At 40.9% G+C, this 25,437-nt stretch overlaps 1 protein-coding gene across 5 annotated transcripts in view; it reads left to right on the top strand.

The window, feature by feature from the left end:
- The first annotated feature begins 16,666 nt into the window (after positions 1–16,666).
- The window catches only part of LOC149791259 (uncharacterized), an 82,607-nt gene continuing 73,836 nt past the window's right edge, over positions 16,667–25,437 (top strand). For 4 of the 5 annotated variants that reach the window (XM_089969754.1, XM_089969751.1, XM_089969753.1 and 1 more), the window contains exon 1: positions 16,667–16,790. The gene's annotated coding sequence lies outside the window, so the exon portion shown is untranslated. Of the gene's footprint in view, positions 16,791–17,104; positions 17,249–25,437 lie in introns of those variants that run through there. The other variant, XM_089969750.1, reaches the window with a different exon arrangement.

Genomic DNA, 25,437 nt, shown 5'->3' with positions numbered 1-25,437 from the left:
GCAAACGATCCATCAGTTCTAAACTCCTCTTGTTTATGATTTTGTCTGCTCTTGCCTCAAAGCTGGAATTGGATGTATCTGTTGTGTCTAACTTGCCCGCTTCGTCAGCTACCCACACCACACAGGCATCGAGATGACTATCCTTGGCATCTATTCCGTACGTCAAGAGATTTTCCAAGTAGGCACGGTAAGGGTATGTATCCATGCTGCTGCTGACTAGTTTGTTATTCAAGTACAAATCCACTGAGCTGAACAAGGAATGCATGAAATTGTTGACGGGACCTATTTCGTCATCGTCTTTTATTCCATTACCATCCTTATCTAGAACTTGGACTTTCAAGTACAAGTAACTGCTATTCAGATCGATGTAATCTTCGGGCTGTCCCTTGATTTCAAACTCGATGGGAGCGGAATCGATCAGTGAGGAGACGGGATTAAATTCCACCCACTGAGATTCTTGCATGGTCATCATGGTGGGGGGCATGGCAAACAGATCCAGTTCCGTCTTGGAACAAGCGCAAGACTCTCGGTGCATCATTTTGTTTTGTGTTTCAATAATCGAAAACGTCTAAGTCTCGAACGGTTCTTCTTTTCTTGGCCTTTCTCGCTTGAAGTCTGGTGAAAGGGTGTTTTCTTCTTCGTCGTCTCTTTCTGCCTTGTCCTTGCTGAATGCCTGACTCGGTAGCGTGCAGGGCATTTATAGGTGTGTCTCGTTGGCCTAAAATGTCTTTACCCGTTTGCAGCAAGACATTTTTGCCAGCCCTCATGAAGGCTTCTTTAGGGTTCTGTTTGTCGATGATGACATTTTGGAGAAATTCTTTACCTTGCGTCAGTGCCGCATCTTTCAAGGCGTGCAATCCGCGTGTCACCATCGGTTTCAACACCGGGGCCACCGAACGAAAGGCCGATTTTAACATGTCTCCTAAACCGTGTCCTCGCTGTCGAGCCACCCCTTGGTACACTGGATACATGACTTGCTTACGAGTCGTGAGAGAACCGTTTTCGAAAATGGAGTTTCACCGTGACTTTTCCTTTGGTAAATGGAATATTTTGTCCCAAATCTCCTTTTATAGTAATGTTGACCGTGTCCAAATACGACTTGCTGACCGGCAAATAGTGAGGATGGACAAATTCGCGGTGGACGTGGTAAGTGTTTCCACCTTCCTCGTCAGCGTTCGTGGCAGAATCCACTTTGAAAGGAATGACACGCAGTAACGGTACGGAGGTGTGTCCCACCACGTTGTATTCCACCACATCGGAGTACACAAAGATCAAATTCAGTCCTTGGTTCAGTTCTACCGGGAAACGAAAATACTGGCCAAAAGTCACGTTGTCGTAAATGACTGGTAATTCGGGTGATGTTTTTTGTTCTAAGCTCTTCCTCAGCTCCATGTCACCGCCCAACATGTCAAACAATTCAGGACAAAATATAATGGAGACGATTTTACTTCGCTCAAATTTCATCAAGAAGCGACGAGCTACTTTGTGGTACTCCAGGGTGACACTTTTGTTCCTGAAAGTTTCCTTCTTAAAAACTTCCCCAAACACACCATTAAACTTGGAGGCTATGGCGCTGACCAAATGATGACCACTGAAATAATAGCCTGGGGGAATCACAAAGTTGTAGGTCCACGTTTTAGTTTTCTCATCAAAGGTTTTATTGGTATATGTAATCTTATCCAACTCATCTTGCAATGGTTTGTCATGAACTTCCACCTTAAAAGTATTTTGATTGTTAAGGACATTGAGGACTTGGGTCGGGTGAATCATTTCTACTAAAGCCACTTCCCAATGGGCTTCGTGATCTAAGGGGATGGCTTGAGGTAATTTGGCCGTGTAACAGCACAACGCGTTGTTGGGAAACACCTCCATGGAACTGTCACTGGGTAAGGTTAAGTAAAATTGGTTTTGGTGACTCATAATTCCAGAGTTCTGTGGCTGTCCGAGGGGTTAGTGGATGTCAGAGGCGTGTCTCCGCCCAAAATGGGGTTCTGGTTGTGGTTGTTGGAGTGGTGACTGGCACTAACACTGGCACTGGACACAACGTTCCCGTTCGAGGAGAATTTCAGGGAGGGATTGGGAAGTAGGTAACCGATGCAACTGCTCAATAAAATGGTCCACAATTGTTTGTCTCCTTGTTGCAAACTCAAATTGGCGATGGCTGCCCCGATGACACAATACACCACGAAGATTTGGCAGAAAAAGACGATTTGCGTTTTAGGCACACGTTCTCCACACCACACCCACAAGGGTTGTTTTTGTAAATCTTGCACAGAAGAACTAGGGGAAGAAGGAGTGGTCGACGTAGCTGCGTCTGTTGTGTGAAAGGGCATGATGGTCACTTCTTCTTTTTATAGTCGATGACTTGCGAAGCGTCGATCCAAGAATCGAAACTGGGTGGATATCCTTTCCAACGTACTTTGACTTCTTTGACACGTCGTTTGCCCACTTTACGGGTTCTGCGTTCGAGAATGCTTTCGATGTCGTACACGTCGTCTTCTTTTTTGGTGACACGTTGTAACTCGGGCAAATAAAACGTTCCTTTGAGTACTTCTCCGTTCATGTCTTCCAATTTATAGACGGTAGGATGACGGCCATGCACTCGTCCAGTGACGCGAAACAGTTCGGTCGTCCAGTTAGGTAAGTAACCTTTGTCGAAAGTGCGTTTGGTTTTGCCAATGCGCACCCAATCTCCTACGGTCAACTCTCCACTTTTCTTGGGGACAGCCCTCGTCGGGGACGTACCGAACAGACGCTCAAACACCAGCACTTCGTTGTCGGGAGTCACGTCTTGCGGGGCACGTCCGATGCTTCGATGGTAAGATTGGTTGTACGCTTGCACCAGGTGCGGTAAGATGTCGATGTACTTCAGAGTGTGGTGATGCGTAAAATATTTCCACATGCGTTCTTTCAAAGTGCGTTGAAAACGTTCCACGATGCTGGCTTTGGTTTCGGGATTTTCGGTGGTAAAAAAATGAATGTCACGTTTCTTTAATTCTTTTTGGAAAGCTTGGTTCAGAAATTCGGTGCCTTTGTCCGTTTGCCATCGAAGAGGGCGACGACCGCTTTGTTTCAACACCCGTTGCAGGGCTCGTACTAACTCGCTGCTCGATTTGGAAGTCAAGGGCACGACCCAGGCAAATTTGGAAAAGACGTCGATGACACAAAACAAATATTTGTAGCCACGATTGTAGCTGGCCAAATGAGAGACATCGGCTAAATCGGCTTGCCATTGATGATCGATGCCTTCCACTCGGGTGCGACTTCTGGCAAACTTGCGTCGAATGGGTTTGTGTAAAGTGTAGGTAGCTTGTTCTTGTAACCATCGTTGCACTTGAGGTAAACGGAGACTTTTCAGTCGAGTTTTGGCAGCACGATACAATTTTTGAACTCCTGCGTAACCTGCAGGATGCGAGGGATCGTAGTAAATGCTAGCTAAGACTTTTTCCATTTTTTTTTTGTGTTGATTGGTGTGTTAATAAGGCAATCACTCTTGGAAGAGGCTACTCTTTTTCTCTTGGGGTATTTTCTTGGATTGCAAGGCTTTGCGTGTGCGGCCAGCAATAGGTGTTGAAGAGGAGGAGGATGTCTGAGCGGGGGATATCGGTTCTTGTTTCACTTCTGTCTTCACTTCTGTCTTCACTTTCTTTTTCTCTTGTGAGGAAGAAGGGGTGGCCATCATCTTTTTAATCCATCCAATTCTGGAGGTAGGTGGTGTTGTTAACTTGCGTACTTTTTCTGGTGGAGTTTGAAACCCTTCTTCTTCTTCTTCTTTTCCTTTTTCTGTCTTGGTCACGGGTACTGGTGGTACTGGTACTGGTACTGGTGATGGTGCTGGACTTTTCATCAAGGTCTTAAAATCTTTCAAAGTGGGTAAAGCTGTTTCGTCTAAAGCTTTCTGGTGAAAGAGTTGCAGTCGTTGCAAGAGTTGACCGTACTTTTGCGATTTTTCTGTTTCGGACAAATCTTGGCGATCCAGCAAGGATTGCAATTCGTGTTGTAACTGGGACATCTCGCTCAAATGGGGATTGGGAGGTAAATGCGGGGTGCGTTGTTCTTGCCACCGATGGTATTCCATCCATCGTTTGTAAGGCACTAAAGCTAGTTTTCGTCCTTCCATGGGGTTGTCAGGGGTGAATTCTGAGATCTTGGGACTTCCGAAGGCCTTTTTATCTTGCTCCCACCAGTCCTCCCAACATGGTTCCCAAGACTCCTTTCAGTATGGGGCCTAACAAGAGAGGTAAAATACCTCCACGTTGGACCAACATCTTCTTTTTTTGACGAATGGGAATTTTCTTTTGAACCATTTTCCGAAGAACGTGACGATGTTTGCCTAAGCATTGTTTCTGGTGTTTGGACAAAGGGATCGTGCCTTTCAAGACGTTCAAACAACATTCGCACACGGTATCGATGACCTCTTTGGAAGCCGTTTGAATGAGTTTTTTTCGTAGGGGTGGAGAAGCTTTGGACAGGACAGATAACAGGTCCCCATGTTTGGCTAAACGTGGTGGCAGTCCTTTCCTTTTCTTTCCTTGGGGTTTTCTGGAGGGTGACATCTTTGAGTCTTTAGGAGCACCTAAAAACACTGACACCCTGCTCGGTCACAGGCCTTTTTTATACTGGAACGCGTCGCCACTGATTGTCTTTACGTTTTATCAGTTTGAGGACAGGCATGACACGTCGTGCAGGGGTACGTAACGGACTAAATCGAGCCAGTTCTTGTTTGGACAAATCCAGTAAACTTTGTAACATGCCCGATCTTTCTTGGACTTTGATTTTGGGAGAAGGTACTTTGTGAGCAGCAGCCACTGCCGCTAAATGGGAAGGTCCTGCCACTGGGGAAGTTCTTTTGGGGGTCATCAACGGAGAAGTTCTTGGTGTGATCAACGTCTCCAAGTACTCTTCAGTTCCTGGTGGCATCAACGGAGAAGTGGACAAACGTGAGGCTGCCGGAGACGCAGTCACCGCTGTGGCAGGTCGTGGCTTGCGAGTGTAAGGTTGCGTCCTGGCCGAAGTGCCTCTCTTGCGACTAGTTTTCTTCTTCTGTGGACTTTTCTTTTTCTGGGGGCTTCTTTTCTTTTTCCGGGGTGGTGTCTGGTAAGAGGAGGGTCCTGCCACTGGAGAAGTTATTCTTCTTGGGGACTTGGTCTTTTTCTTTTTCTTCTTGGGGCTTCGTTGAACTTTTGTCTTGGGGATAACTTTGGGGGCATTAGGATCCCATCTTAAGAGTGAGCGAATGATGACCCCTCCTAGAGTACCGCTCCCTCCAGGTTTCAAAATGATTTGTTTTTTGGTTTGAGTGTCAATGCGGGGATCGGCCAGTTGGACCAAAGCGACTTTGTTTCGATCGAAAAAGCGTTGGGTTTGATGAGGAATCTGAATGATTCCTTGGAGTAATTGACGTGCCGTCACCGTGAACCATCGTAAGACTTCTTTGAGACTAGCTTCTAAGACACGGGCTCGTGTTTGTGGATCTTTTTCTCGGCTGATGCCATACAAGGCACGAATCAATTTGACGGGAAGATGTGACTGAAGGGACGTCATGTTCACACTGTGTGAGACAGACGAAAAAGGGTCTGAGGTTTTTATAGATTTTTTTCATGGGAGGAGTGAAATGAAGTCGAGGACGGAGACGTGTACAGGACAGGTCCTCCGTCTTGGCACCAGTGGTGAAACAAGTGGGTACGAAATCGCAAATCCTCGGGGGTCGTAGGTTTCAAATCGACGAGTAAATAGGCGTGTGGCGTTTGAGTGGCATCGTCGTACGCCTGAGTCAGCCAAGGCGTTCCTAACTGTTTGGCTAAGACTTGCACTTGCGATTTATCTCGAGGGCTTTTAAACAAGACCACGTAATGCGCATTGAGACTGATGGTGCGATGGGCTTTACTTTGTTGAAACAAATTTTGGGTGATGTAAACGACACTGGCATTACGGTGATGCCCTTTGCGCGTAAACCACAATTTAATTTCTTCTTCGTCTTCTCCTAACATGTCGTCGAAAATGACCAAATGGGTTAGACGGGAGTCAGAGACGATGCCATCGTCTTCTTTAGGAATGCCTTCCACAAACACGATGGAATCGCCTTGACTTTCTCGCAAGAGGCTGTACGCCGATTGCCACTCTTTGTAACACCACACGATCCGTTGAGGGGGCCGATCGATCAAATGATGTTTATGTTCGATCAAACGTTTGACGAATTCGGTTTTGCCTGAACCGCTAGGTCCAGCAATGAGCATGTTAAAGGGATGGCGAAGATACAAAGCCTCCCAACTGGCACGATCTAAGTGTTCGTCGATGACTTTGACAGTAGAGGAAGAGGGAGTAGAGACAGCAGAGGTAGCCATGGTATGAGAAATGTCACTTGTGACACGAAAAAACAAACAAGACAAGAGTTTATATACTTTTTCAGAACACGTTTATTGAATGTTTCAAATATGAACACGAAAGACAAAAATACATACAACCCAAATAGTGATGTACAGGAATATAAAACACAGCAAAGCGATCAAAGTGGAATATAAACAAGTGTCTGTACAACATGTTTTGGTTAACCAAGATGTCCTAGGGACAGTGTGTAATGTTCTTACAGTCTCTACATGAGGTATTGTCACACAAGTGTCCTCCCGGAATGACCTTTCAGGCCTGTCCATGACAGTCCTGTCCTGAAGCGAGTGGTTGTTCTCGGTGACGGGTTCTTCTGGCACCGTCACTAACACGGGTTGAAAAGTAACTTTTTTCCTTGAACAACTCTTGTGCATACTGGGCCACTTCTTGGGTCCAAACCTCAAAACCCCCCTTTTTCCAATCACGAACATCTGTCCAATGAGGGTGTAAGTCACAAGCTACACACACATCGTCATACACGTCTTGGGTCGCTAAAAGTTGACGAATCTTTTTTTCCTGTTGAGGTCGAGAAGTATCCAGATGAAAACGCAAGGCTTTGAACAAAAGGAGTTTTTCGTGACCATTTAAGGCCATGGAGGTGGTAAGTACTGATCGTAAAGAGTCCACAAAGAATCGGCTGGTAAACGAAATCCCAGAAAACAAGTCACTAAGACACACACCACTTGTCGTCCCAAATTGAATGGATACAGTTCTTGTAATAATTGATGGTAATGATCCACGGTTTGAATATGGTCATTGAGTTCCTTCCACGGAATCTGTTGGATGACATGTGACATAAACCGTGGCATGGCAGCCTGTTTTTATATTCTCTTTTTTTCGGATGCAATAGACGTACTTTCTAGCCAGAGATCTTCGTTCTCCAGTAGGGAATCTAAATCTTGCATACTGTAACCGAAACGTCAGAGTTCGTTTAGGTGTTTCCTCTTCCTCTAAGTAGATTCCACGTAAAATATGTTGGTAATCCTTTAACTTGTCTTCCTCAATGTAGGTGAATCTCGAAGTAACCATAATCATGAACATGTCGATCATTAGCGACCTCAAAGTTTTGAACAATGTCTGACCATTGAAAGAATTTCTGACGAATCAGTTCTCTTATACCATTCAAGTACCAGTGGTTAAAGATCTGGTGACGTATCGGATGCAATTGTTCTTTACGTTTCACTTGTATTTTCACCAGCTCTCGGTAAATGCGTTCTCTCAACTCCACAGGCAAAGCACGAATGTTCTCTTGTAAAGTATCCATGAATAGGTCATACTAAATCCTCTTTGGTCTGACACAAGAAATGTACTCTTTGCACAAACATGGTTTCACTTCAGTGTCGAATTTAAATCGTTGAGTCACTAATCTACACATTACAATTCGTTCAAAAGTTTCCTCTTTCACCAAGTTGACATTGTGTGAAAGATGTTGGTAATTCGTTAACTCTTCCTCTGGAATTCGATGCAGTACATTTACAATGTAGTAGATAGAATCGTCAATACCAAACCATTCCTTTTTATAACCAGGAGGTCGTTGATCAATGTCTGTCCAATGGAACACTTTCAATTGAATCAGTCCTTGTATAGCCTGAAGGTACCAGTGGTTCAAACACCGGTGACGTATCGGATGCAATTGTTCTTTACGTTTCACTTGTATTTTGACCAGTTCTCGATAAATGCGTTCTCTCAACTCCACAGGCAAAGCACGAATGTTCTCTTGTAAAGTATCCATGAACAGATGATTATGGTAAAAAGTTACTTCAATGTCTCGGTCCCACTAAAGGTAAGTAATGACAATTCGGTGACCATCGAGCATGTTCTACGTAGGCCGAATCTTGCGGTTCCCAGTGGTGAAGTGACACACCGCAACTGAAGCACTTGACTTTATCTCCTTCGCCCAAGTAGAAAAATCCGGCTCTGGCTAATTCTTCGGGGGTCGGTCCTCCCAGATACTTTGGCCATTTTCCTTTGAACGATTGAAGACGATTTTCAAAGTCGCAGTATTCCGACGAACGCACAGGAAACGAATATTCGTTTTTCACAGGTTCGTTTCGATGAGGGTTGAGTGAAATGGGCAGGAGTTTGCTCAGGGCTGGATGACATCCGTAGGGAGGTAAACGTGAAGGTCGACATTCCCCTTTAAAACGAAACCCAGTAAAATGTCCAAGAGGACGAGCGGCATCGCTTTCGCATCCCACAGGTTTGACACGCACAGCATCACTTTCCATGATAGGGGTAGGGGCACTAAAGTCCCCATGATGCTTTACGGCATCGCTCAGGTCACAAGGTACAGCATCGTATCCATCGCAAGGCTCACAATCGCATTCCACTTCCGAAGCCTCACACTTGAATTGTGCCCTTCTAAACAACTTGTTCTGTGTTTCTCTGAAAGTATTCATCTTGTTCGCTCGGTCTTGGTAGTCACAATGAACTATCGATCTTGACCATAGCCCCTTTTTATACTAGTCGCAATGCAGTCTCCAGCTTGTACGTCTTTCCTTTTTTACGTTTTTTATGTCCTGTTCTGGAAGGTACCGTCTCTAAGGTACCGTCAACATTGTACCGTAGTGTGATGGGTGGAAAGGCCATAGAAAGGTAAGGGCAGTGCGGAGACCATCGAGTATGTTCCAGAATAGCTGAATCTTTATAGATACATAGATCCATTCGTAACTTCAGTCCGCAAGCGAAACACTGTACCTCGTATCCCAATCCTGACTCAGGTCCCAAGTAGACAAATCCTGTTCTAGCTAAAACATGCGAAGAAGGTAATCCTTCCCTATCCGTAGGCCACTTCTGAAACGTGTCCAATCGACGGGCACAATCACAATAGTCAGGTAAGAAGACTGGAAAATGGTAGGGTTTGAACTTGGAGTTCTCATCGGGTTTCTCACTCGATTCTTGCTGTGGCGAAGTCATCTTTCTGGTGGGGTAACTATCCTCTTACAACCAATGTTTTATACCAACGTGTCCATACGGTAAGGTGAAATGATTGGGAAGTCGAACTCGCTTCTGGTACACGATTTGATAAACTTTTTCCAAAGGTCGACTGACGATGTGGTGAGTGGGTAAACGTACAATCTTGTTCGGTTGGTGAGTGGTCACTTTAAAGTTTCCATCCTCTCCCGATTGCAAGGCTTCTTTCAATACCCCAAAGTTGACCACTCGACTGGTACGATAATTCAGAGTCAGTCCTTTCACTTTGCACGTCGTGTGCACTTCTCCTTGTTTGTCCCGGTATTCGTAGCCGTAATTTTTGGGACCGCCACTGACAAAACTTAGAATCTTGTCGTCGGGATGCTCGTCTGTCCAGGCTCCTAAACGGTCTCCTTCGATGTTAGGGTGATGTTGAATCGGGTGATGGATGTAAATGCAACTGTCCGTGTCAAAGTACAGGACGCGTTCCCCTAACAGTTCTAAAGCTTCGTACAATTTTAAGCGAGCATGAGCTGTCACGTAAGCCGCAATGATGACATTTCCAAAAGGGTCGTCTTGTACAAAGTCCAGATCTTCTTCGTAATTGACCAAGATCAAATTCTCTCGAACGACGTCCACGTGTTTCATGTATTTGGTTTTGTCGTGAATCATCTGGAAGTAGCGGGAAGGTTCTGTCAAATATTCCGTCTTGGGTAAACACGGTCGTTGTGCCATTTTACCCCACAAGCAATTTAACATCACTTTGGCAAACGATCGCCTGCCTTCGTTTTTCTCGATGTGGTCTAAAGTGATGCCTTCTTGTTCATAGTATTTCTCTTTGAATTGTATTTGGTCTTCGGGAGTGTGACACCAGGAAGGATAGCCGCTGGCTTCTTGTTTCAGTTTCAAAAAGGCATCCACGTAGTCAGCGAAAATGCCTTTCTGCGTGGGGTCACCCTTGTGGTATTGTTGTGTCTTGGGAAAGTGGCAAATTTCGTACACTTCTAACAGTTGGTATCCCATGTCCAGAGCTTTGAACAATTCTACGCTGACCCAGGTTCCCGTCAAGGCCCGTTCTTCCTGGGTGTGCTGACAAGCTTGGTCTTGGTTGCACGTTTCGGCACAAGTACGGCACAAGGGAAACATCAGTTTGCCTTGACAATGGTGAGGTAAGACGGGATGGTAGAGGTTCGTGGGAGGCAAAACTTTACACTTGATCAAGCCTTCGTATTGTCGAATATTTTTCAGGTCAATGTGTTCCGTCAGCAATTGTGGGTGCCCTACGGGAAAACGACAATATTTGCACACGTAGGGATACAGCGAACACACGTCCAAGTATTTGATTTCTTCTCCTTTCTCTTCGTCGGCTTGGTACAGCAAACAGGTGGCATTGGTCCTTCCTCCGTACAAACTATCCCTCGGGTTCAGCGGGTCCACGAACTGGTAACTTTCCACGAGGCGTTTAAACTCGGGATCGGTTTTCATACGGTGATCGTACTCGTGTTCCCACATTTCCACCACTTGGTATCCTTGCTGTTCCAACTTTAGGCGCCGCTGACAAGTGTCCTGGTACAAGTCTTCCATGGTTCGTTGCAAAAACTGATTTTTAGTGCCACGGTCAGGGTAACAGACGGGACATCCGTGAAATAAGCAACCGTTAAACTCGTACACGATCTTGGGGTTTTCTAAGTCCCAGCCATCGACCGAATACGTTCCGATGGTCTTTTCGCCCCCTCCGTTGCGGGCATGCTGAATCCACTTGTCTTCCTTGTCGCACAAGTAATGTAACCAACGTAGGGCTTTGACCGAGTATTGACGTTTGACAAAGTGGGTCGTTTGAGGACTGATGACAGCCACGGTCTTTTCAGGCATGAATCGTTGTCGATACACTAAGGAACACGCTTTGGCAATGGTGCAAGCTTCTTTCAAAGGATCGACCCCTCCGTGTTCCATGAACAGTTCTCGAAATTTTCCACAGCAACGCCGTGAAATGTCCACGTCGGAACGACAATACTTTAGCATTTCTTCCTGAAAGTCGAAAGGGTCCGAGGCGTGAGCCTGGTACCAAGCGTAGAAAGCTTTTCGTTGTTCGGTACGCATGTTGTCGGGGTCGTAATAGTGAGCCTCAGGTAAATGGGGTAGAACGGCGTGTTGATTGGCTTCCGTATTGAAAAAGTGTGGAAAGTACCCTTTAGCCATTTCTGTCATTCCAAACGTTTTAGGCATTCGGCTCAAAGGCATGGCCAAGTAACTCATCGAATCTTTAAACTGTACTTGTCCCACTTGCATGAAAATGATTTTGGCTCCGTTCAAAGTCACTTTAGGACGTTCGGTGCCTTGTTCCGTATAGTACCTCAAAAGAAACTGTCCATCGTATCCGGAGAAATTGTGAGCCATCACCGTGGCATGACGATGACAATCTCCGTAACGTTCGATGTCCTCTTGGCTCCACGTCTTGTCGACGGGGTCTAAGACCCATTGGGCAAAATCGGCTAACGTGTTTGGTCCCGGAAAGATTTTTTCACGCCCTCCGGGTATCTTGCTGCAGTGAGGGCAATGACTGAAGATAGGTTCTTGAATGCACTTCTCGCACGCTCGATGAGCCACGCAGAAATTAGGAATGTGAATGCCGGTCTCTTGCATGCATTCGAAATCGAAAAAGATGAAATTGCCTTTCTTCTTGTGACCGTCCTCTTTCTCTGGTGGGGGTTGGTATTTTTGCACGTAACATTGGTGTTCCAAGTCCACGATGTGGTGACAAATGTGACATTTTTTCTTTCCTGAACATACGTGTGCCATGGTATTATTGGTACGTATGACTTGTTCACACGTAGAGCACAATCTCAGCAGTTGACAAGCGCATTTCTTCTGTGAACCTTGCGTCTTCAGATGTTGTTGGTAACAGGTAGGGCTGACAAACGTGCGCAGACAAGTGGAACAAGGCACTGGTTCTTCGCTCAGACAGGGTGAAGAGGCCAAACATCCTGTGCATTTCGATCCACAATGCTTGTGTTGCTCTCGATTGTTATAACCATGGTCACATTTCTCACAGTAATAACTGTATTTAAGGAATCCGGTGATACTGGTAATGGTATCGAAATGTTCATCGTGATGATAAAGGTGAATATATTTTCCGTCCTTAAAGTCTTGGCCTCGAAACAACAGAGGTCCGCGCACTTCTTGAGGGTGCACTTTCAAGGTGTATCGTGGAGCTAGGGCATCTTGCAATTTTTGCATCTCAGGAATGCCACAGGGTGTGTCTTTGGACAGGCCGGCTTGTCGTAACAGGAGTTCTGCTTCGCTTCGTTGTTTGGCTCGATAGGAACGTTGAATAGTGTTCCAGGTTCTTTTCCATTCTACCGTGTCGTTCTTGTTGGCATAGGTTCGTCCCACCACGATGGCACGGGCTAAACACATCTGGTCATGAGGATTGTGAATTTGGACAAGGCTACGCTTAATGCTGCGAAGGTCGTTCACCAATAACATCTTTTTGCGTCCAGTCCCTTGAGGAGGAGAGACGTGGGTCATGTCCAATGTGGCTTTTCCATCGGTGATGTCAAACTGGTCATTAGATTGTTGCACGTGTTGAATCTTGTCCATGACTTTGGAAGCGGTCAATTCTGCAGGGGTGCTAAACTCGATCCAAACAGGGGATTTCAAACCGTCGTGTTGTATGGAAAGTCTCAAGCGATCGTCTTCTTTGGGTTGACATTGTTGCTTGAGTGCAGTGAGCAAAGAATCCCACACCTCAGTGATGAACACTTCTGCTTTCTCTAACGGCACTTCAGCCTTGAAATCTTTAAACTTCACCGTGTATTTGTAAGCCGTGGTTCTAAATTTTCTAGAGGAGCGCTTTTCCGTCTCTCGAATGGAATAGTATTTTTCAGGGTTGACTAAGGGTGGTGAACTTGTTTTAGAGGGTTCTGATTCTGGTTCACTCATGTCCTCTTCAAAATCACTGGCATGAATTTGTGCCAAGATTTCAGCTCTGGTACGAGGCGATAGATCACGTTTCTGCCTCTTACTTTCTTCTTCTTCCTTCTCGAATGAATTAGATCGTTTCATCTTGAAAGCAAAAAGTCAAATGACTCAAGTTCAAACACCATAAACTACTTTATAGTCATAGCAGACCAGCGTATATAAAAGGGTGTGTGTCTTGTCCTTTCACTATTCATTTCACTCTCAAGCCGAGCACAACGATGGAAGAGACTGACCAGATGGAACGTTTCGTTAGAGCTTTGCGAGGGGTCATTAGAAAATTCTCTTCAGACCAGCCGACGGACTACTCTCCTTCCTTTCGAGATAAAAGTCAAGATACTTGCTATATCTGTCAGAAGAAAGGGCATTGGTCTTCAGAGTGTCCAGACCGTCAAAAAAGAACAAAAACAGGGACTAAAAAAGACAAAAGTCAAGATACCTGTTATTATTGTAAAGAAAAAGGACATTGGTCTCCAGATTGCCCAAAAAAGAAACAAGAGGAATTAGAAGAAAAGAGGGATTCTTCAGAAGAAGAGAGGGGTTCTTCAGAGGAAGAGAGGGATTCTTCAGAGGAAGAAAGCAGACAGGTGAAGAAAAAGAAACAGGAGAAGAAAAGAAGAAGGGAAGAAAGTGAGGAGGAAGAAGAGGAAAAGAGTGTGACAGTGAAGAAATTCAAAAAACAGAGAGACTAAACAAGGAGACAGAAGAAGTCAATGAACTTTTAATTAAAGTGTTGTGTTGAGAATTGTGAATTGGATTGTAACAATGGATAAAAGAATAAATGAATGATATAAGGTAAGTGTCTTTGAGTTTTGATTTTAAAATAAGAAGCTACACTCACGCACTCATACACAAACACGTACTATAGGGGTAAAATGGGTGGGGTTTTTTTTTTTTGAGTTATTGGCAAATTGAAATTGTATTTCTTTTCGAGAAATGTGGGTGGCCCTGAAAAGGGCCTTTTTCTTTATGGTGCAGGGGTGAGTTTAAGCAATCAATTTTAACTGCCTTATGCCTTTGCCACGGCCAAGGCCTACTTCTGAACTGCGTAATGCTGATGATTGGGTTGAAATCATTAAGGGTGGTACGGTAGGCTTAGTCACAGGGTTGACGTGTTTAGCTCGGGAAGGTCGTATTCTCTTCGGTCGTGATAATGAAGTCTGATACATTTGTTTCAGACTTCTTAACTCCGCTAAAATGTCCAACAGTACCGTGACCGTTTGATTTTCACCCTCTTGTTTCTTTGCTGCTACTACTTCTTCTTCTTGCTGTTGCTGCTGTTGTTTTTTTCTTACCTCTTCTTCTTGTTGCTGTTGCTGTAGGAGAAAAGCCTGTTCCGCTTCCTTTTGTCGTTGTATAAATTTCTCCAATTCTTCTTTTTGTCTCTGTCTAAAATTTTCCACTTGCGGTAATGAAGAAGGTAACGCAGGTTCCGGAACAAATTCTTGCGAGGAGAGAAAATCCACAAAATCCCAATTCACTTCTTCTGAAAGTAAGTCCGAGTTCCCTTGGGCAGTCTCTCCTGCTGGTGCACCCCAATGGATCGTTTTCTGAGTTTCCGTCATGTTGAATCACTGTCGCATAGATTGACTGCACACAAACGCTAGCGAATCTATATAGACTAAGTGACGTCACAGACTGCACTCTTACGATTGGATGCGGGCTGACTGAATTCTGTAACGCGTGTTTGGATTGGTGAATGAACTCAATCCGTTTCAATCCTTTCTGTCCCTATAAATAAGCGCCGTTCACTGCATTGATTCACCTGTTCTCGTCGCTTCAAGATGTGGACTACAGTTGAGTCATCCACCCTTGTGTCTTCCATGATGTTTCGGACAGACTTGCTCATGTATGTCCGATCGAAGTGGACCGTTGTCCACAGGACAAACACCAGCCTGTGGATACGTAGGATCTACGTTGAAAGACAAGGATGCCTAAAAAGAGTGCTGATGTACGGACCAACAGTGAGACGTAGCCTAAGAACAAGAAGAAGACCAATGCGGTGCCATTTATGTTAATGAATAGATTAACATAAAACCCAAAGGCCCTTTTCAGGGCCAGCCATATTTCTCGAAAAGAGATAGTCTTTTGAATTGCCTACCCCTTTTTAAAAAATTTTTTTTTAAAAAAAATCCCATGTTAAATTCCCCTTGTCCCTAAACAAGCCCAAACTCTATTCCCATGTTAAATTCCCCTTGTACGTAAAGTGCCCCACGATTTATCGCCATGTTAAATTTCCCTTGTACGTATAGTGCCCCACGATTTTTCTCCATGTTAAATTTCCATTGTACGTATAGTGCCCCAAGGGTGTTTTTAATGCTAATTCCCATTGTACGTATAGTGCCCCCCTTCACTACTAGTGTTTCTGAGAAACATTTGTTGTCCAAGATATTTTAGGGTGTTCATACAGGGTGTTCTATGGTGTTCTAAGGTGTTCTAGGGTGTTCATAAAAGGGTTCATACAAGTTTTTAAATGTATCAATTTTAACTCACCTTGATACTGTTTGCAAACACCCGTCCTTTCGATTTCATCACGTGACTCATTCTACGAGTATCTGATAAAAAAAACTTTTTTAAGATCGTAAAAAATATTATACGGAGGATTTCGTAATGATATTAGTAAGTGAGTAATTTCCGAAACACGAACTGATGATATACGTTCGACAAAACCAATATTTTCCATATGGATTAGCCGTTCTTTTGCACCATTGTTTCAACATTCTTCTTTTTTCTGCTATTTTAGTTTCACAGGTTCAGATAAGTCTGTAAAAACACTGTAAACCACCCGTTTTCCAATTGAGATTGAGTTTTAGCCTACAATTGCTAGTTTTCATGCTTCCAATCCAAACTACTTTTGTTTAATCTGTAGTTGCAAACTCTTTATGATAAAGTCTTTTACAGCTATCTGCAACGTCAATACCTTAATGTGATTCTTCAGTACCATCCATGAATTAGTTCATTTCCAATGTTTACATGTTTGATTTTTTTGTGTAAAAAATGAGAAACCTAAGAGGATCAGAAATTATCATAAAGCAGCACCAAAAGTCGAGATCTACTTACTCGAATGAGATGGTGTGATGTTCTAGTCCGCAATTAACTTTAGAATTGTCATTTTCGAGACTTTCATTTATTCACTACATGCAGTTAATTTGAAAATAAACGACCTGTCAAAATACATCCCATTTAAGTCATTTAAGTCACGTACAACATCATAAACACACATATTTACTAAATTCTCTCAATTATTTATAATGTCCTAAAATGGTAGAAATATGTGCACAGCAGGGACCGGCTTTTCCTCCTACGTGTTGTACCTAGGTGGGTGCAGTGACTCACATTTTATTTTCATTTACACCTGTAGGGTAAAAATAGATTAGTTCCGAGTAATTCTGACACATGCGCATCATTCACACTTGTTTGAATATGGCTGATTTTAACTATAACGCGACATAGTGGAGTTGAATTACAGCCAATTCGCTTCTTTAATCGAGAGATTTGTTTGGTTTAGAACAAGCGTAAGTATTGAATGACTTAATTATTACAGATTATCGAGATGTAAAAGGTTGCAATTAAGTAAGTGCTGTATTTTCAGGAAAGGAACTATTGGGAATCCAGGGCAGTGGAAGGAGTTTCCTGCCGTGACCCTGACGCAAAGCCGGTTAATATTAAAATTAGTTTCTCGTCGTTCAGCCTTGAAATAAACGATGAGTAGAAGTTTGTCAACTCTAGTGCATATAATTATCACTGGGAGATATTTCAGAATTCGAAAACCTGAGCATATTGGCTTAAAATTTGGTCAGTAGATATCGGAAATGAGGTGCCCGCCGTCAACAGGGAAAACTCGTGGTTATTTTTGGGACGCCCCCGAATTCCACACGTCATTTTTGAGGAGAACTGAGATTATGTCATCAGCACCCATTCCAAAACAGTATGGTTTCGGAGAATTGTTCGCATCATCAATTTCAAAATAAGGGTAATAGTATAGTAAAATTCATACTGGTCATGTATGAGTATTTGCTCATCTTAAGTATAAATAGTTGTTTTAAAATTTAATACTAACTTTGTTTAACATTAGTCTATTGATTATTGACTTAACTGCCATCAAGAAACTTCCAGATGAAAATTATCAATCACAATGGACATTTCACGTGTGGACTAGGTTCTAAACTGGGTCAAGAAAAGAGCATGTTGAAGTCTAATCACCACAATACAGGGTAGTGCAGATTTGTTTATCAACATGCGCAGCTTTCACTGTGATATCATAGTGCATGATAGTCAATCCATATTGTACTGGATCACACCAGTAGGTTGATCTGGTCCAAAAATGTCCATGTCCTTCAACATTAATTTTGCCTTGGGTACATTTCTGGTTGTGTAAATAATGACCTTCCAAAGGAATGAGGATCCCAAAAAGTTAATAATTTCCATTTAAAGGTATCAAAAGAATTCTAAAAATGTCACCTATTACTGAAATAATCTATGATGAACATGTACATGACCTGCATGACTTTTACTATAGTTCTGGCATCATAGAGCCCTTGTTTTTGATTTACTTGGGCACTTACTTTCACTTTTTCAGAAATATACACATAGTGATACCTCATTTCATTTGAAACTATTTTAGTAAAGCATATTTAGGGTGATGTATTCTATCACTGCATTGCTACTACTTAGAAAACACCTAAAAAAGCTTAAGTATACTTATTCACTTTTATTCAGTTGCTTAAGTAATCAACATGTGAAGCATTGGTCATAGTAAATTATATTTACTTCAGATTTTTTGGTCTGCCAAAGTGCTTTGTATTCTGAGGTGACCTCTGTTGGGATGTACTCTAAATAGATTGTCCTATTACGATGGTAACTTAGAATACAGTGACCATAAATAGCATGATAGCATTATAAATATAAAATAAAACAGGTTCTGGAAATGTTGCGTAAAAACAACACAGTTAATAAAAGAAATTCTGAATTTATAAATTTAATTTTGATCTTTACATGCTTGAGTTGTATGAGATTCATTATGTAATTATAATTTATATTATATAATATTGGCATATTGGTTGTTTATGACAGTCATTGTAAACTTAAATTGTATGCCCCATGTGTAGAAAGTACTTATGAATTTGAAAGGATTACTAGTTTTGTTAACTTGCTTTATACTATCAGTCCAAGAACCCACACTGAAACAAAACTTGGAAGTTTTACAGTATGCCCTTAATGTGCATCCATGTATTAGGTAAATTGTTTTTGATTGAATAGCTTCAGTCATATGACCCATTCATTGCCTGTTGTTTAAATTATGAAACAGACAACTTGCTGACATTGTGCTCTGCATTATTTTATGAATAAAGTGTAAAAGGATTGGATCTGGATATGGCATATGGGATTTTATTACTTACTAGAAATTGTTAACCTTGAATAGAAGTTTTCATCAAATTTGTAATTTGTATTGTAATGTGAACTTCCAGTCATTGTGTTTATGAGTTATTCAGACATGATCACTGATGTATGGCAATGCTCAAATACTGCTTTACTGCTCTGATATGGTGATGATAAATATTCTTTTTGGTATGATAACCTGTTGACCCAGTGTCTGAAAGCTCATGTATTATATCACATATTTTGATGCACTTTAAAAAACATTCAGCTCTTGTACATGTACTTTAAAAAACATTTAGCTGTTGTGTATGTACTTAAAAAAACATTTAGCCTGTTAACTGTTGTACATGTCAGCTGCAACAAAATTATATGGCAGACTAATATCAGTAGTATACAGTGTTTCCCTTTACCCTCATTTGTGCTTCAGAGACCCCCAAATTTTTAATTTGACCCCCAGTTTTGATACCAAAGTTTGTTTTTAACTCAGTCTGACCCCCAGTTTTGACACCAAAGTGATTTTTGACTCAGTCTTGCACCCCTAGGGGATACACTGAGTACATAGAAAATCCCAGTTTATAGGAAAAATCACATAAACTGATATAGAAACTTAATTTGGCATTTAAGTGCTAAAATAATCAAATGCAGGAAAATTATGATGGTATTATGAGAAAATTGCTTAGTTGTAATAAACAAAAAGTATTAGATCGAGCTTAGGAACTATTGCTTTAAACAATGCAGGGCTCGAAATTAGCAATAGTCTGCTAGCCCGAGGCTAGCAGATTTCCTGTCAGACTAGTAACTTTCATAATGTTAATAGTCCGATGGGCTAGTAAGTTTCGGTTATCAATAGTCAGCGTTTGTTTACACCATTCCCTAATAAAGACTTGACTTAACAGATGTTCTGTAGAATCAAAGCAGTGGTCATTGTAAACACAGTCATAAAATATTAGCATGTGAAGATGAAGTCAATTTCTGCCTTGGAAAGGTGCTTTTCTATAACAAGAATCCATCCGATTTTGTGCATTTCACTTAACAGCGCAAATTTTGGTCCCGTCATTAACAACGGAAGTTTGGTAATTGATCCTAATTAATCTGATAATGAATTAAATGAAAAAATGATGTGGTATCACACTTTATTCACTTGGCCACAGTAACAAACTACAAAAAGGTATACCACACAAAAGAACAAGGCAAAAACTATTCAAAGAAATTAGTTTGCACGTTTTTTTTTGTTTAACCCATTACCTCATACAACCGTCTTTGGACGCCTCTACAAAAGTCGCATCGAAGCAACTTTTGACGCTTCTACAAAAGTCCCATAGAAGCGCCTTTTGACGTCTGCTGTAAACATCAGCCATTTTAAGCCTGTTTTCGTAGCGCCACCTTCGGGGAAAACCCCTTATTAGATACTACATTCATTTCTGTGAATGACAATTACGTCAGATCACGTGGTCACTGTTTATGTACTGGTCGATATCTGCTATTTAAAGTAACTGGGTCGTAATCTCCACTCTCCAAAATGGCGGTCGCGGATTTCATTCAGTACTTACGAAGTTTTCATGATTAGAATCACAACTATGAAAGATTCAATAACCTAGGTAAAGGCTCTGATATTGATATAGGCTGCAATTAGTTTTTATAAATTATCAAATTTAGATGACTTAGTGATGTAGACACAGATGAAAAACTTGTAAATTTCGAGTATGAGAAATGGCAGCTCTACGGTTGGTCACACGGCCTCACTGACATGACGGTGAACGAATTCTCTCCAGATTTTAAAGCACATAACAAATTCTTCCGTGATAAATAATTACACAGCTATAACAATTGGACTTTACTCTTAAATTGTTCCACATGTAATAGATGTGTACCAAAAATGTAAAATGGTTAAAATTGCTGTTAAACGTAACATACACTACATTGCTTAATAGTTCACAGGCAAGCTATGCGTATGCGGTCGACTAGGTAACCTGTGTTCTATGTATAGCGAGCTGCACTTTGTCACTATGCTCTATGAGGTAAAGGGTTAAGGTTCTTTTCTTTTGTTTTTTGCTCGCAACCCAAATGCTCCAACATTCACAAACAGGAAACCACATATTTTACATTTCCGTCGAAATAATTATAAGAATTGGATCAGTTTATTGCAATTATGTTATTGACACATCCTTTCCATACAACTACTTTTTCTATGATGATAAGAATAGTTTTTATATTTTTCCCTTACAAGAATGAACAAATAATTGAATACACATAAATATATCCAAGCAGAATGCAGTACATATGTTGGGAATTAAAATCTCTGAGCATGGGCAGCGAAGATTTGAAAATTTTCCGCCTTATTATTAATTTCAACAATTCATTGAGGTTCGATTAATTAGGAACAATTACCAAACTTACGACTTATGATACCGTAATTGAAGCTGTTAAATACAATGCACAGAGTGTCAGATGGCTTCGTTTGATGGGAACACACTTTTTCCAAGCTGAAACTAACATTATCTTCTGATGCTAATAGTTTATAACAGTGTTTACAATAGCCACTGCTTTGATCATGCAGAACATCCACAGAAGTTAAGTCTTTGTTAGGGAGAGGCCATTTAATTGTGGGAGGGGGCAAAGACACGTGTTTTGAAACGTGTTTCTTGCTCTGGCTTTCTTATATAAAGGACACTGTGTCGTTCCTTTTCTTGCTTTAAATAATTCACATCAGCTATACTATAACATCTCGTTTTTCAAAACAAGGCACAATTCCCTCCTTATAAGACAGGCAAAATGTGACATTTGTTAGAAGGTGTTCAGCCACTGGAAAAAGCAAAAGTTGAATGAGAATGATAAGGAATAATTCTTATGATGGGAAAAGCGTAATGGAAAGTTTCAGAAGAAATGGACAAAAGACAGGGAATGGCTGACTTATGATGAGGAAAGGAGCATTATGTGGTTGTAACTGGTGCACGCAATTGGCAAAAACAAACACGCAGAAAACATCCAGTTTTGTTGCGGGTTGTTCAAACTTTAAAATTGAATCGGTATGAACACTTTGTAAGAAGACAGAAACTGATTGGTAACTTGGACATTAATTTTGTTGTTCCATTAACAACTTAAAGTTCACTTTGTTGCTTCAGTGCATACAGATGTCAGTTAAGGGTATGATATCTTAACTTGGAAATTCCCCTTCTGACGTATTTGGAATTGAAAATGTGGATTTTTTTTAAAAGGGTGGGGTTACCATTTTTAAACGAGAATTGTGTATGAACCGACCCTTTGTAGTATGTTTCAATGAATATTTAATGATTAAAGATAAAACTTGTAGTTGTTTATCTTCATTGTTGGCACTGTTGAAGTGATCATGCATTATGACAGTGGTACATACTTGGGTCTTTCAGGAAATCAAGCTTCTGGGTCAAATTCACCTGTAATTCTCAAATGGATGCACCATTTCTTTTTGTAATGTATTACCATGATGTGGCTTATTGTCCCCTGGGATGCTTCCTTTCTTATATTTTAGTCAGCTGTGCCTTATGATTTTGCCTTAAGTCTTATGGAAATGACCCTTAAAATATGGACTTCTGGAATGATGGCACAAATCATGGAAATATGATTGCAGTAAAATCCATATATTGGCTTGTCTGTATTTGATTTGGAACTGGATTTCATATTCAGTGGAGTTGGTCAGAATATCTCAGGCGCTTTTGACTGCCCATATTTTGTCATGCAAAAACTCTGCATGACCAAGATGTTGCATATTTTCTTTTAAGATGGCATCCAACAAGCAATATGTCTGAACGAAAAGGACAATAATCCTCTTAAAAAGTTGTAATAGTGTAGACGATTAAAGGATTATTCAGATTCTTGGAGGAACAAAGCAGGATGTCCAACAATTACAACTGAAAAGAGTTGTAAAAGTGCACTGATGGAAGTGAAAGTCACTCGATAGTGAGAGAATGGTGGTTATATTGCTGAAATTCTGCAAATTTAGCGTGCAGTGTGCTGATCACCAGTCTAGGCTTGATCTTCATCAGTCAAATGCTTGTTCTCAGCTGTTGCTAAAACTAAGCATTAATATCATTGACTTACCATATGTTCTTGATGATACGAGTTTAAGTATGAACTTACTGGTGGAAGGCGAGAATCAACAACAGGAAATTTGTCTGCTACAAGATGTGTTGGAACAAAGGACTTCAAATGTTCCAGGTCCAAAAGAGGATAGAAATTATGATAAAAATAAATATTTTTGGACTTTCAATGGAAAAAGTCTTGACCATGGGTTGAGTATGATGAAAAGAAGTCATTGTTCAGCAGGTACAGTATACCTAGAGTGAGCAATCATTCAATGCATTATTCAAAAGCACGTTAAATCTTATAAATGGCCCATTGATAGCACATAAAACAGGTTAAGAGCATATTACATGCACCAGAAAGATTATTGTTAGTGAATAAAAAATACCCCTCTCAGTCATCAAGACCCTGACTGCCTGAGCATTTACAAAGCTGATTGCACAACCATTTATTTACTACAATTTGTCTGAGGGACCAGAACTAGGTGATTCCTGTCCTGGCGAGACTGTTGCACACTGACTGGTTTCTTTTAAGAAAACAAGGCACTTGACAGGTAGACTTCAAGAGGCAAAGCAGTGGTCACCTGTGGTAGACAGTCTACCATTAGTGTGAATTTCCTGTTTCCCACCCCATGTTAAATATGTTGACAACAAAAATGTCAAAGTGAAATGGGGGAAAGGTCAAAGGAAAGTTTCTGCCAAGTAAATTATTACGTTTATGGCCATTGTATATAAATTGACTTTGTGTTGTTTTTTTTTTCTTCCCTTGTTTCACTGAATGAGCATTGAATGGCAAATGTTTTGCTTTATTTGGGTATTCGATTTTGTTTCGGCTTGATGTTGAGAATTTATGACTTGAAGTTTTAGCTAAGTACAGCGGATCCACCAATAAATGGCATGATCATGTAATTTAAAATTTTTGAAATGTTGGTCTTAGTAACATATTTATGATTAAATAAGCAATAAAGTAGTTGTTTGAATTTTGTGTTTGCATTAATTTCCCTCTCTTCTTTATGTTAATTTTTTGGTGGAAATTTTTTATGTCCAACTTGGCTCTTGGACTGGACTTAGGCTTATGTGGACATTGTCAATTTAGGGTCCTGTTGGTTCTGGAAATTTTTTGAGCCATGATGCCATAATAATAACTGCTATGCATGGAAACATGCATGTTTTAAAAAGTTAAATATTACATTATTCAAGCAATCATCCTTAAGTCCTGATGGAAAAAGTTACTGTGTGACTAAATAAACTGTGGAATTCTGAATGTTGACTTTTTTCAAATGATAAACAAGGCATGGAGGAATTGTATCCGATGGTGTGGATAATGATGCTTCACAAGCAATTGTCGTTATGATTTACATCAAAATGTCATATAAAGGTAAATAATTTGTATAGCAGCCAGTGTCCTTGTGGGAATCACTGTCACTGCACAAATTCTGGGCTCTAATTCAACTTTACAAACATCAGCAGATTTTGTCACTTGAAAATATACGCAAGTCTTTTGTATGAAATTTATAAAACTTGTTGAATAACAATTGTTTTTCCTTTCTTGTCAATGCATGCAAAACAACAACAGTTTTAATGTTTAATGATGTTTCAGTCAAGATTCTTAATGCTTTATCATGCAGTCAGTATATCATTATTTTACATCAGATCTGGAATTATGTCACTTGTCTTCCATTTATTCTCACATGATTTGCCATATCAAATAATTACAGTGGATTGCCTTGAGCAAAGCTCTAGGTTCATATTGACCTTTTTAGTCCCTGTCTGTTTTTTATAAGAAGATAGGAACTTAATTATATTGCTTTGTTTTGATTCACTGCTTATCTTTGTTCTATGCTCTATGCAGTATTAATGAATTTGCTTTGGTCAGTTCATTGAAGTGGGTAGTCCCTTAAGATATGTCAACAACAGTACTATGTGACCTTTTTGTGCCAACAAATATGATTTTATCACACAAACTTCCCTTTGTATTCATCTTATCCAGTCATCTTATGAACATCTCTACATGTAGCTGGATCATAATCGTAGATGACAATCATAGGTCTTGAAATGACCATAGCCCAGTGGTAATTGTACATTCCTTGATTTTGCCATTGCCATGTACATGTATGTTTAATGGACAGAAATTGCCAGGGGGTCATAATACAGTGGACACACTTCAGTTATGCTCATCTCCTGAAGGGTGACTCTTAATCAGAATATGCACTGTGCTAGTGTCTGCAGACGGTGGAGCACATTCTTGAATGTGTAAGTGTAGCAATGTCAGAACCCTGATAGAAATTTTATGTTACTATATCTCTATTATATAGCTTCTAATGATGTTTTGGCAGATTTTTTAAAATACTTTATACAAAATTGTCCTTTATATAACAAATTTTGTTTCTATATTTAAAGTGAGTATTTCACCCCTTTAAATGTTCTTATTGTGTACGTTTTTAAGTACTTTGGCAACTTTAATAATCTTTTAATAACTTATGTCTAGTCATTCTTTTACAATATATTTCAGTGCAGGTACTGTAGCAAGATACAAAAAAATGTAGTATACATGCATGTACACATACAGTTGTACATGTTCATACAGTAGGAATTCTATTACGAATGAAGCATGTTTAGCTCCACAACAAAGAAGTTATTTTGGACCAGTGTGGAAATGAAAAACAATGTATACTTTTGTACTACTTGTATAAATACATGTCCTTTTGGTTATACTTAGATGAATAGT

The sequence above is a fragment of the Sinohyriopsis cumingii genome, chromosome 9 (genome assembly GCF_028554795.1).
Source record: "Sinohyriopsis cumingii isolate HCF-2022 chromosome 9, ASM2855479v2, whole genome shotgun sequence".
In the NCBI taxonomy this organism is placed as follows: Eukaryota; Metazoa; Mollusca; class Bivalvia; order Unionida; family Unionidae; genus Sinohyriopsis; species Sinohyriopsis cumingii.
Note: the sequence above shows the minus strand (reverse complement) of the source record. Positions and strands in the feature narration are given on the sequence as shown.